This window comes from Chinchilla lanigera, unplaced genomic scaffold, assembly GCF_000276665.1.
Source record: "Chinchilla lanigera isolate Chin_1 unplaced genomic scaffold, ChiLan1.0 scaffold00003, whole genome shotgun sequence".
Taxonomy (NCBI): Eukaryota; Metazoa; Chordata; class Mammalia; order Rodentia; family Chinchillidae; genus Chinchilla; species Chinchilla lanigera.
This window is the reverse complement of record NW_004955404.1, coordinates 22765100-22779742: the sequence shown is the minus strand read 5'-3', so window position 1 is coordinate 22779742 and position 14643 is coordinate 22765100. Positions and strand designations below refer to the sequence as shown.

General features: G+C 33.5%; 1 long non-coding RNA gene across 1 annotated transcript in view; it reads left to right on the top strand.

Annotated features, from left to right (window-relative positions):
* LOC106148972 overlaps positions 1 to 14278 on the top strand; it is a 28081-nt gene extending 13803 nt beyond the window's left edge. The window contains exon 4 of the long non-coding RNA XR_001234803.1: positions 13473 to 14278. This is a non-coding gene — a long non-coding RNA (uncharacterized LOC106148972). The remainder of the gene's footprint in view (positions 1 to 13472) is intronic.
* The last annotated feature ends 365 nt before the right edge of the window (positions 14279 to 14643 follow it).

Below are 14643 nucleotides of genomic sequence, written 5' to 3'. Positions count from 1 at the left end.
TTTTTGGTTTTTCTCCGGTACCGGGAACCAAACTCACGACCTTGCACTTGCCAGGCAGGCGCTTTTGCCGCTGAGCTAAATCCCCAGCCCCTCTTTTGCTATTTTGTAAAAGGTTGTCTGTCTGTTAATGTTTTCCTCCTTTTATTTTTAAAATTAAAAAAAAGCTATGTGTTTTAGCAAGAAACATAAAAATGTAATCATTTTGATTATTTTCTACAGTATATTTTATAATGATTTGCCATTTTCAAAAGAGAACAATGAAGACAATTTTAGCTTTATATAAATGTTTGAGATTACTCTAGGAACACTCATAACACAGCATAATCAAGATATTCCTTTAAATTCTTTAGTTATGGTTGACCTTTATATTTGGATCAGACTTCTGTACTTTCCAGGGTTGCAAATGAAAATGTAAAGTGGCATGAAATGCATACAGAAGACTGACTTTGTGAAAGTAATAATTGACTTTCCATCACTGATTTTATACTAATTTTCAAGAAAATTATGACTCAAACTGAGTACCTAAAAGTTTACGTTTGCTACTTGTATGAGTTTGTGTCATTTCCTTGTTAAATATTAGGATGATTTACTATAAAATACTGAATTTTTACAAGTGCTTTTGAGATGTATGTATTTGGGGCCCTTTGGAAGAATTGAGTTTTTATTGGTCTGCAGTGATATTAAATGTTTTTATAGTAGGAGACTTTTTATAGTTTTAACAATTTATTCAAAATTTTTAGTGATAACACAATCGACTTTGAAAATAGTGTTCTAAAACATCCACTTGTAGTCATTAAAATTAGTGAAGAAAATGATATATTTCTTTTTGTTTTAGAATTCAGCTCATAGATGTTAATCAGGATAGTGTCATAACTCCTCGTTTTATATCTTGCTGCTGGAGAAGAAAGACCATTAATTCCATAATTCATTAATATAAAGAACTTCATTTTATGCATTTCGCAATTTACCACGAACTTTATTAGCCTGGCTTCTATTTAGTCTTTTTGCCAATTGCTACAACTTGGTGATTATCTTATGAAACCAATTTAGCTGTACATTTATATGATAATTTAGCTTTTCGAAGTTTAGACATTTGCTGATGTGAGCATAGCCAGAGAAAGACATCACAATTTTATTGGGCACTATAATATATGTATTTTCCTTACTAAGGAAATATCTATTGTAAATCTTTTAAAATCCTCTTGTAACAAAAGATTTTACATCAGTACATAGATTGAAAGCATAGTTAACAGACTAAGAAATATTTTAAATGCTCTTGTTAATAAAACCGACCATAAACAGGTGAGGCTTATTTGACTTTTTGTTTTTTCCTTTTCTTATTCATGCAATGATTGTTTGCTGTTCTGTAGCCTATAACTCAACTCTATCTACCTCACAAAGTGAATGAGTCATAATGGAGCTTTACAATATGAAAAGTTTACTAGCTAAATCGCCAGTGGTTTAAGCTGTTAAACAGTTTTTGATCAACCTGCTCTGAATCTAAAGAGAGATTGTTACTTTACTACAAGAAAGGCACTGTTTTCATTCCACAAGTGCTACATTCAAAATTTCCAACATGGCAAGCACTTAATTGAATTCAATATCGTACAAACTTCACCTGGAAATTAAGATTTGTGGAATGAAATGTTGGAAAAAATGTTTCTAACTTTACAGAGTTAGAAGCAAAACAGAAATGAAACAAGGTACTCTAACTTGACATTAATCCTTTAGAAGACATATAATAAAGTGGGTAATACAATTCCTAATATATGTGCAGGGATTTGGATGAAGATTTTGAAATTTGTACAGGAATGTCTTGCACATAAGCAAAAAACAAAACAACAAACTAGATAGCAAATAAAGATTTTGGTTAAAATATTTCAAGAAACAATAACAAACTACCTACCAACTTATCTTCTCTACACATTTTTGTCAAGGATTCTACAGGTTCTGTTTCAGTCTTGGACCCACTTATATGAACCATATTTTTAATTTTGGCAGATTTGAAAAGGAAGATAGCAGTGGGCTCTCTCTCATCACTATGCTTCACCAAGTACTATCAAGAAGACTTATCTCTGGGCCATTGTTGTCTCATTTTTTATTAAGAATACACTTCCTCATACATTCCTTTAATTTCCGATCTTTTCCTGTCAAGGAGTAGAATATTTCTAGTTCTAACTAATACTGTGTAAAATCAATCAAATTAACATATTAGTAATATATCCTTAATCTATTGGAGCTAGAGAAGTAAAGAGAAGTCGTCACTGATAGATTGACAGAGGGAAAAGGATTACGGAGAAGCTGCCACTGGGCAGGTAGTGTTTGAACCCATGCTGACTTGAATTTGGACATTAGTCCTTTTGTTTGCTTAAATTATTAGCAGTTAAATTACTCAAATTTTTTTATGTTTAAATTGGTCATGTTAAAAACAGTTTACTCTGTATTGTATAGTATTTTGTTTTTGACAATTCTTTTTTTTTTTTTTTTTTTTTTCTCTCCGGTACCGGGAATCAAACTCAAGACCTTGCACTTGCCAGGCAGGCGCTTTGCCGCTGAGCTAAATCCCCAGCCCCAACAATTCTTTACTTTATGCATGATTACTTATTTTTTAGCATACGGACACTAAGTGAATTCAATAGTTTAAAGTTTTAATGAAAAAAAAAATGAATGCTGGGCCAGGGATATAGCTCAGTGGCACAAGTGTCTGCCTGGCAAGCACAAGGTCCTGATTTCAATTTCTGGTACTATACACACACACACACACACACACACACACACACACACACACACACTACTATAAGGATACTTTTTTTAAAAGAGGGAACTGAAAATTTTAGTGACTTTGGGTACAGAAAGATGTGAAAAAGGGACAAATAAACATATAAGAAGGTGGTTCTGCAGCTTCACTTATTTGTTTGTTTCTTTGTTTGTTTGTTTTGAGACAGGGTCTCATTATGTAGCCCAGGCTGGCTTCAGATTCACTGTGATCTTCCTGCCTCAGCCTCCTGAGTGCCGAGATTACAGACATGCTCCACCATGCCCAACTAGCTTCACTTATTTCGATATGTCTTACATTCTATATGAACAAGAACAAAATTCCAGACAGATTTTTACTCATGTTCCAAACAATGTCAGTGTTTACTGTAATGTTCACAATAATCTGCTGCATGCCTTATCTCACAGTACCTGGCACTGCACCCTTGCTAGGCATTTCATGTCTGAAATACCGACCCATACTCTGTGCTACTATGTGAGCTTTCTGTTTCACTCACCCCAAGTGCTAAAAGTTATAAGGGGGAGCAGAGTAAAGTAGGTTTCCATCATATTTTGGAATATTTACCCTGGCTTTGTTCTGCTTTTGTAATTTACACCTTCCTCTGAATCTGTCCATAGACAAAACTGGACATCTTCAGAAATGAAAGCCATTGTCTTACTCATGCCCAGTGCAGGCTTGGATTTAAGGGGAGACTACAGACCTTTTGAGTGTGCAAAAAAGAACAGTGACCCAAAGTGATAGTTTTTCTACACACTTATGCAGTAGATCAGTTAAACAATAGAGCTTTATGAAATTTAATTTTTCTTGATTTATATTCTATTTTCCAAACTGGCATTCTTTTTGATGTGGTATTTCTAACAGCAAATCTCATAGAGAGAATATACTATTGATGTCTTTCTTTGGACTTTTCAGTAGGATCTATTTTCTCTCATTGTGCTTACACCTTTATTATTTCCCAGGCAGGTGATATTCTAAAGATTGAATTGTGTTTGTTAATTTAAAGTTATCCCTTGAGTCTACATGATTTCCTTGAAGTTTTGTTGCCTTGCCTTTGGATACTCTTTTATCATGCCATGGCACTGTACAGGTGCCAACTTCTCTTCCTTTTAATGACAGCTGTAACTAAATACATTAATCCTGTCGCTTCTAGTAATTCAAGTTAGAACAAACAGCTGTCTTTTTGTTAACAAACCCTCTTAATATTGCTACTAACCCAGAATGATATGCTATTTTTATTCAGTTTGTGTCTTTTTATTTTCTAAAATACTGTAGAAAAACAATCAAGAGATTTCATGAGGAAGTATTTGTTACACATACTTTTCCATAATATTTTTATTTTTAACAAGACTAAATTTGGATAACTATTCAATTTTACATGAAAAAATCTCTAGTTCATAAAAGTACCTGTAATATTTAAAAAAACTTTGTGTACCAAAGTTTCCTAGGAAGTGTTAAAGAAATTTAATATTTGTCATGGCTTTACGGATAACAATCTTTTTTCTAATTGCTGATATTATGTTGATGAAAAATATAAGGTAATTCATGATATCAGTCCTGTCTTATTGGGGGAGTATGTTTAATGTTACAATATATTCAGCAAAAACTACAGAGATTTCCCATATGCCTCCCTCTGTCACCCTACCTAATTTCCCCTATTATTATGAATGAATAGGACCTTAATCTAGTACACTTATTAAATTTAATGAATTGGTGCTGATATATGAGTGAAGTTCATAGTTTATATCATAGTTCATTCTGGGTTGTAGATTTTGTTTTGACACATGCATTGGCTAATATATCGACCATAACAAAATACTCCTACTGCCCTAAAATGCCTTCATCTCCATTAATTTATACATTTTCCCTCCTCTGCACTATGTGTTATCACTAACCTTTTACTGTTGTTACTCTTTTGCAATTTTCCAGGATGTCTTATCTTTAAAATTGTCAAATTATCGTATGTAGCCTTTTCATACTGCCTTTTTTCACTTATCATTATTTAAGTTTCCTTACATTCCTTTGTACATTGATAATTCATTTATTCTTATTGCTAACTAATATATTATTGAATGGATAAACCTTAGTTTGTTCATTTATTCATCTATATAAGTACATCTTATTTGTTTCCATGTTTTACCATCTCAGAAATGGAAAATGTACATCTCTTCTGTTTTATACTACTTGCATTGAAAAGATGACCTGCTCAATACATTAAGTAACTAGAAGAGGAATAATATATCATACTAACAGTATATCTCTCTATTTTAATTTGCCATTTCATAATAATCAGTGATGCTTATTAGCCATCCATATATATTCCTTTGTGTCTTTTTGGCACTTATGCTCATTTTTCACTGTTTCTCTTTCCTTATTTTGGATTTTAAAAGTTTTTATAAATATAAGTCTTTTATCCAATATATGATTTGCTCAAAGTCTTTTCCCAGTCCGTGGTTAATTCTTCTTTTCCACATTTGTGTAACAATGTCATCTGCAAAGAAGCGGTTAACAGTTCCTTAACAATTTCTTCCTTCATTTGTTATACTTTTTTAAATGGTACATCTGAAAAGCAATTACCAATCCAACCAAGATCACTGAGGTTGTGTTCTATGTTACTCTCTACAAGTTTTATAGTTTTGCATTTTATGGTTTGATCTATGATTGCTTTTAGTTCATTTTATGAAAGGTGCAAGGTTTGCATCTACCTTCATTTATTAATATGTGGACGTCTAGCTATTCCAGGACCACTTATTGAAAGACAATCTTTTCATCATAGCATTCTCATTAGCTGGCTGCCAAAGATGAGTTGATTATATTTCTTCGCATCTATTTCGGGAATCTTTATTCACTTCTCTTGATCTATTTGTCCATCCTTTCACTTATGTCAATCTGACTTCTTTATAATAGACTTGAAGCCTGAAAATGTCAGCTGTGTGACTTTTTTCAGTATTATGGTACTTACTTTTGCTGTTTCATTTTTCTACATGAACCATAAAATCAATTATTATTCCTACCACAACTCTCTGAGATTTTACCTAGAATTATATTTTATCTATTGATCAGATTGAGAAGAATGGACACCTTGACAATGTTAAGTGTTCCTATTCAAGAATCTGGAATGTACTTACATTTAGCTAGGTATCCTTTGACTTCTTTAATAAAAATTGTCTTCCTACTATATTGATGTACAGATTTTGTTAGATTTGTATTACTTCCCTTTTTAAATATGTTAATCTAAACATTTTATTTCAATTCCTACTCTACTTGAATTAGATTTTGTACTTTATCTTCCTTTTGTATCTTTGAACAATTAATTAGTCCCCAGGTGTTTTAGTGGTTCCCTTTCTGGTCCATTCCTTGAGATTTGGACCATGGCTGTGGTGTGTTCTGAGTGCCTACATGGCTAAGTAGAACAAAGTGAACCCTGGGGAACAATTTGCCTGGAGGTTTCCCAAGACTCTTCTCAAATGAATTATTGATTTACAAATTTACACCCATGTGATTGCAGCAAGTCAAGTCTTGCTGATTTCTGAAAAGCCATCAAGGCATCTTTATTTTTAATCTCTGTGTAAAGTATTTGATTTAAAAAAAAATTGTGCTAATCTTTTTATTAGCCATAGCTCCTTTGGCTCCAAGGTGATAGATGGTTCTTTCTTGTCCAACATTTAAATTTTTCAATTTTTTCTTCTCTGCCTTTTGTCTGCAATTCTCAATATAAATCTAGCCAAAAACACTCAGCAGTGCCTACACCACAGCCTAAAGTTTGGACTGCCTTAGAATTTTTTCTGACAGATTAATGACTCCACTATCCTTAATCCCAGTCTCCTAGAAATTCTCCAGTTATGGGAAATACATAGACACATTTTCTGAAAGAGTATAATAAATATGGCCTCTAGGCCACCTGCCTCTGGAGTACTTGTTCCCATTTGAAACCATCTGAGCCTGACCTTTCCTTTTGCACTCCTATCTTCTGAGCTCTGACCAGAATCATTCATGGGGTCTGCATTCTAGGGCCTCTCTAGACAGCATCTCCAAACTTTTCTACTCTTCCCCTGCAGACAAAATCTAAAGGCTTTTAAATCACATTGTCGGCTCAGTTACAGCAGTAACCCCACCTTCCTACTATCAGTTGTCCGTGTTACTAACCTTTCTAATTATTGGACGCAGTTTTCAAACCCCACAACTTAATGAAGGAAACATTTAATTAGCTCATATTTTCAGGCTATGATCAGTAGGTTCCAAGGCAGAAGCATCATGGAAGAAGGACACAGAGGAGCAAAGCTGATCAGGTCATGGTGGTGGGGAAGCAAACAAGGCAACAGTGCTGGAGAGAAACAGGAGTGAGACCGTATACACTACCCAAGGACATGCCTGCATCATCCACCCTAATGCAACCAGGAAGGTTCATTACTCCCTTCTAGGCAATTTTTAATCAAATGCAATTGGCACAATTGTTCTGATTAATGGTCACAGCTTGTTATATTGTAATTTTAAAATACATTAAATTTTTGCAGCAAAATGCCTTTTGTAGGTACAACTCAGAAATGTATCACCTGCATAAATTAAAGTGAAATAGGTAGAAGGTAATTTGTAGTGATATTGAGTTTAAGTAAAAACTTTCTATGCTTTCCAGTTTTTTTTTTAAAGCTTTTAAGAAATAATGCTGAAAGCACCTTAAAGTGTTTTGAATGTCTCAGTTCTTTATAAATGACTATGGCAGAGTTAATATATCACTGTCTTATAAGAATTCTCTTTCCTTATGTGAAGAAGTTATTACAAAACCAAATTTCTCAGGACCCCTGGGTTGTGATGTTACACGCTTTTCCTCATGCTTATTTGTCAATCATTTGCTTGTCTTTCTGCTTAAGTCCCTTAAATATGTTTTTCCTTCCCTTGTGTGGTTCTTGTAATAACAAAAAAGCTGCCACCCAATTGAGTGATCTTTTTCCAGATGATTAATGAAAAGTCGTACATTACTTTGGTCCCTGATGAATAGTAACAGATGCTTCATATCTCATGGCATTCAGCATTAGCAAGAACCACTTAGCTCAAAGAAATCGGACCAGTTAACAAACAGGCTGGCACCCAGAAGCATGCACTGTGCTATTTATAAATTCTGAAGAGATGTCTCTGAAAGATACGTTGCTATTCTGCAGTGGTTCTGTATTAATGAAAGAGTGTTGAAGAAAATTTCACTGAGAAAGCCAACAAAAGTGGCTAGATGAGTGAGACTCATAGTTTATGCAACTGGAGGAGTCAAGCAGCATATGATTTTACGATCAACATTGGAATGAACATGTTAATAGAAAACAGGATGCTCACCTGTGGGCTGTTTGAGGTTTAATGGTCCTTCATAAATCTGTTAAATGTGTGCCATAATCACATTTACACTACTCTTTACCAGAATCAAATTGAAGTCTGGCTCCTTATATTATTGAATGAGAAAAAACAAACAAACACAGTCTAATAGTAGGAATCTAGTTGGCTAGGCTGATTGGAAAGCTGGAATTCTTTTTTAAAGGTTACACTTATTCCATACTTATACATCATTACTCATACATCAATTAGAAGAAAATGTGTCTTAGTAGAAGGTATGAACCTGAAATATTTCCTGGCCCCAAAAATGATAATTTACAGTTGGCCTTGACTAATGCGAGCAGGTCACACACTACAGTGCTTCACAGGCATCTTCTGCTAGTTCAGAGTGTGACACATGTGAGTTGTGGATAATGTAAAACTCTTCACTGCCTGTATCTTCAAGTCCAGCCATGTGGATGACAGTCATAACTAATACATGATTTGTCCTTTGTTAGTGACAAGCTATTAAAGTAGAGGGAAGGACAATGTGTAGTTTGCATCACTGAAGATAATTCCGAGTAGATTGGAAAGAATGGAATGGTGTAAAGGCAGAAATCTGGTTGTATTCCACAAGAAACCAAAGGACTCTATTTAGCAACAAAGAGAGTTTAATTTGAGGCTAGCCACCCTTCATCACTGATTTGCAAATCAGGGAAGTGGGCATGGGCCTGCCTTTGTTCCCACCTTGTATACTTGTTTGGTTTCCATGGTAACAGATTGGAATGTTGTAGCCCTGGCCACACACTGTTTTCCTTGTGCCATGTAACTGTGTCAGGCTTAGGTTGTGAGCCCAACCACAATGATATATACCTTCTGTACTCTGTTCTATATGTCCCCCTTAGATAATTATACATTTCCTTTATGGTTTTAACATTTATCTAGGGCCAGAAATAGGATGAAACAACCCAGGCAAGGTCATAGGCAGTTATCTAGGCCTCGGTGTTCTTTGTTTTGGAGAAGTATTCCAGGGCTAAGTCAGGACTGAAAAGTTAACTCCTTACAACCCCTCCGGGATGTTTCTCAAGACACATTTTGAGGCTGGCACTAAGACTAGAATTATTCTGTCTTAAAATGATATGCTAAGAGTTGCTATCTCCTACAGTAGAATACTGAGAAGTCAAATACTATCAAATATTAGCACAAATAAAAATATTAATCATCCTATTGTTCATGCAAAAAGCACCTATAATCTCAGTATATAAGAAAATTCTATTAAATTTCAACACAAAGTTCTTAAATTATATTATTAGCTGCATTGGTTGTTAACTATAATTGCTTAATGGTGATGGACTAGAAAGCATCCTTTGATCACTGCATCTTATTATTAATACTGTGTGTATTCTCCTGTCATGATGAACAGGGCTGATTGTATAAGTAGTATAGGTTTTGAAGAAAAAGCATTGCATGTTTTCTAAGGTTAGGTTGAAAAAAATCACTGTGATGGATGTTTTTCTTTTTTTTTTTTATCTTGGATCATTTGTTCTGAAGGAAGTGAGGTGCCAGGGTATGGGGATGCTTCAAAATTGCTATATAGAGGTTCACATACCAAAGAACTGAGGCCTCATGCCAATATCCACAGCAGTGAACTATATAGAAAGGGGTGCAGTTTAACCTTCAGACAACTGTAACCCATCCTGTCTTAATTTTAGTCTATTGAGAAAACCAGAGAAAAATACATGTTTTTAATCTGCTTCTGAATTCTAGAACTACAGAAATAGAGAATAATAAATAGTTATTTTTTTAAGCTAGTGAGATTTTGTAACTTGCTAAACAGCAACACAAAATGAATATCTAGTCCATTATCAAATAGTTCCATGAAAGTAGTAGTAAGCTGGGGCTTAAGACTTCCTCCCTCCCTATTTCTTACAAGCCAGCTAATTATTGTCTTGTTAAACAGTGCTGACATTTCTCATAAATGTTTACATTGACCATATTTGTAGGAAAATGTAAACAGCATTCAGTCCAAGCTCAGAGTGAACCATGAATTCTACATTTCTCAGAATGATATAATGATATTGGGGCTCAATTCAATAATACAGCTTTCTGCTGCTCACAATTTTAAATTCCCTTCCAATTTCTAACTACGTGCAGAATTTTGCTATTTTTCAGTATCTTCATAATACTATTCTCTCAGAGGAAATCATAAGTTATGTATGTATTGCATTACTTTTCTGATTCTTCATGATAGATTTCATGCACATTTTCTTTTTTGTTCCCAAAGAAACATTCATATATTAGTATTATATTTTTGTAATAAGAAAGGCAATAAACTTACCTATTAATTCATTCTCCAAAATTATTTCAATTAGTATATAGGAGACAGATTTTCATTTTAACTACACTCTGCTCCAAAACTGTCTCCCTAGAAATATGACAGATTACAATTTCATTTACTTGTATGTTTTGGAATGTGGGAATTATTTGTTTCATATTTCCATGACAAATGAAAGCTGCTTCCCAAGAACATAAAATTGTATTGGTTCATTCATTCTGCACACATTCTGTCTGCAGTAAATATCATTTCTTTGTGTGGAAACATAATAGTAAACAAGAAAAGGGGGAAAAAGGTCTAACTCTGCAGAGCTCATACTCAACCATGGAACAGACATTATAATCAACAAAATGCAAGAAAAAGATACAATATATTTGTAAGTGTTATAAGTGTTTGAAAATGAGTAATGATATTGGGGCATATAAGCCCAGTGTTTGTGTCCAGGTGAGTGTCAGGCAAGGCCGAGCGTAGGGCTGATGAATGCAAAGCACTGCGTACCCAAAAAGCATAAAGGATTCATTCATGAAAGCGCTGGGTAATTTTTTAGTTAGAGGATGTTAAAATTCTACAAAACATGATATACGGACATTTATATACTAACTTTGTTGATTACATTGTGATTTGTCTTCTTTGGAAGTCTTGACATTCAGCTGTATCTACTAAGCAAATTCTACTTTTATAAATATTTATTATATTTTGATTTTCTATCAAGGATAAAACATTGTTTTATATTTCTAAGTGCTATCATAGGCGTTTGATTTTCTACCAAGGATCAAGCATTTTTTAAATATTTCTAAGTGATAAATTATAACAGTCACTTACAAAATATCTTGTTGACACACTTTTCTTCACCCTTCAAAATTTGATTTCTTTCTCTTTGTGTTTTTGATTTTTCATTAGTGATTTTATTGTTCTTTTGGAAAAACATATTCAACAACTATTCTCTATCACAAAGAAAATGCAAAACATTGACCAAGTCATTGAGATTAACTGTGTATTTAGAATACTGTGCTTTTGAACAGTACCAGTCATTTAATGTACTATGTCTATACTACAAGAGCAGCCTTTTCACTGCCTTTATTTATTTGACTGTGATTTACCACAGCGTCTGCAATAGGCTTTTCAAAATGCATTGTAAAATTATGATTCCATTGCCCAATACCTTTGTGGTATAAAGAGTCAAAATAAAGCTCTGCTTCCCTCTGATGTGATCACATGACTTCATGCATAAACTTTAGCCATCGATCTGCTGTGCCTCTTCTTTCTGAAAAGCCCAACACTTGCCAAGACACTTCCTTGTCATGAAGAAGGCTTCCCAGCAACTATGCCCAGGATTCTACTTTATCCATTTTGAAAATACAAAGGATCTAAATACCTAGGAGATAAAAGTTTCATGATATATGTGAGGAGTATCTGATTATATAAGTAAATGTACAGTCATATGCTCATTTTTTTGCTTCCAAAGGTCTTAATCACTTAACATCATTCAAAAGTTGCAATCTTAAATGATTATTATCTCAAGTAGCAGCTTTAATACAAAAATTTAAAAAATGGAAAAACTTATCCAGACAAGTTTACTAGCAATCTACCAGTGAAGGAAGTATTCAATATACCCAGTGTAACTGGGACGGTAGCGTGCATTAGGTCTGTGTATTACTAAGAAGCTTTTATTTTATTTCAGAATTTTTTAAAAAAGTAAGAAGCTTTAAGATATCTTTATCACAGATTTGTTTACTGTCAAAATAGGCATTAGCAAATAAAAAAATTAACACAATCTTTGTAAAATACTAGTTTACAATATTTTTGTTATTTTTATGAAATACTGTAGTAGTATAAAATATATTAAAAGTAAAATTATTATTTTGAACTTTATAGACATGAAATATATTCTTTACATATTAAAATATGTACTTAGTTTTCTTTGAACATTCTATATGCCTTCTATTTTACCACCTACTACATCTCAGTATTGCTTTCTTAATTTAATCAGGTTTCTTGGCAAAACTACTGAGAAAAAATGAGTCATTTGAAAATGTTCACAGGCTAAATATCTGCATGTTTACATTTCTTTTCTTGCAAACTTCTTATCTATAAGCACCTTCAGTACTGGACAAGAAATGAAAGTAGATAAAACATAAAAGAGTCAACTTTATTAGCAGAGTCAGTTTTATTAGCAGCTTTTCATGTTTGATTACAAAACTGATGTTATGAACTAATATTAAGTTTGAGAGAATAGATTAACTTAATCTAACAATGCTATTTCTAGGCAAAATAATGAAAGAATGGACATTCTTTAACCCTACCAGTCGTTAATCATCTCTCTAAAGGTTTTCTATGTATACTATTTAAACATTGAATGAATTAAGTTCTAGTTTTCAGTGATTTTTTTAATATATCATTTAAAAATAGCTAAAATTCCAAGGAATTAAACTGAGGAAAGGCTCTTTCATCTTTTTTATCCTGAAGTTTGCACTGATTTAAGTGTGTTACTTGATTATCCTCTTTCTTTTATTGTTCTTAGAGTTTAAATTTTTTTCATCTCTAATTTTAATAGTTATAGTGACATGGAAAAAGCAGTATCCATAAAAACCTGCGGCTTTTTTGGATTACATACATATATCTTTCTTCAGTCAAGACAAAGCAAAATTGTAAACACAATCTTTCCTTTTCTAACAAAAACTTGTCTCCAAATGATATCTATAAATAAAACTTTCATCTATCTTCACACATCAAATGATAATTTTTCCAGTTGTATCATATCGCTACAAAATTTTGAATCTTACAGTCTTTTTTAGTATATTTGGTGGTTTATTGGTATAAATATATGTGACATTCATTTAAGATATAGTAACAAAAAATGCTTTTGAAAGACCAATTACCCTGTGATGAAACACTAGCTCTATATCCATTTTTCCTTTGAATTTACTGGTAATTACATATTGACATGTCATTACATTATCACTTTACTCAATTCCCAGGCAAAAAGACTGATTATCAAAGAAGTTAATTTACAAGTGGAAAGGTCAAAGTCATTGGTAATTATTTCTTTTTATACTTCTATTCCTCCAGGGGAAAGAAAGAAAAGGAGAAAGGGGCCAAAGAATCTCAAATGTATTGTGACCCTTTAATCTCGGAGATGAAGAGAAGAATGTTCGAAATACAGAAAGGGCAGTATGAAACCTAACAGAACAACAGGAAATTACTGAAATGTGGCCTTGTAGTAAAACTGTAGCCTGACCACATCCGGATATGTTGGAACATGTGGATTTAGACATTATCTCATTTTAAATCTTGTAGGCTTCAGTGGCAATGAATTTTGGACCTATGGACTTCATAAATGTAACTCAGAAAAAGTATTTTGAAATTATTTTACATGACTTCCGTTTTAGTTACTTTTATCATAGCTGAGACAAAATTCCCAAACCTACAAGTTAAGGGAAGAAAGGTTTATTTGGCTCACAGCTTGAAGAGGTTTCATTCTATAGTTTGCTGGATCCAAAGAAGGCTGTCTCGGCAGACAGGCATCGCAGCTGAGAAAGTTCATGGTGGGCAGAAGGTAGCAAAGGAAGCAGGGACAAGACAAACCTCTTTCTGTGCCTTATATCCAGGCTACCAGGACTAGTGTGGTGCCAAACCAATCCTTGGACTGATTTAGGAATCACCCACCCTTAATGCTAGCACCTTAACCCTAGCATGGTACCTTGAATCAATCACACACTCTAGATTCAGCCATCTCTGGAAATCCCCACCTAGCTCTGCAGGTGATTTTGGGGAGAGATCTGGACATAAGCCCTAACAACCTCACTCATTAACAAAGTTGTCATAGCAAAACCTTGGAAACAATCCAAATGCTTATCAACTGAGGAATGGATCAAAACGATATGGTATTTTTAAATAATGGTGTATTACTGAGGTATAAAATAAAATAAACTCTAGGCTTTTATAGGTAAATGGATGCAACTAGAGACCATACTCACAAGTGAAATAAACCAGACCCACAAGTGTAAACATCATATTGTCTCTCTAGTGTAAGAACCTGAATGAGTAAATAAAATCTGAAAGGTACAGTAGACAGTGTGAAAGGGAAAGAAACTGCTAAAAGGAAAGAAAAACTGGGATGAGGGAAAGGAGAAAAAAAGAAAAAAGGAAGTAAAAAATGTATATTCATACAAGATAGCTAAGATAATTGTACTACTAATTACTATTGGCTTAATGAAAGGAACAGTTAATGTTTAATTGT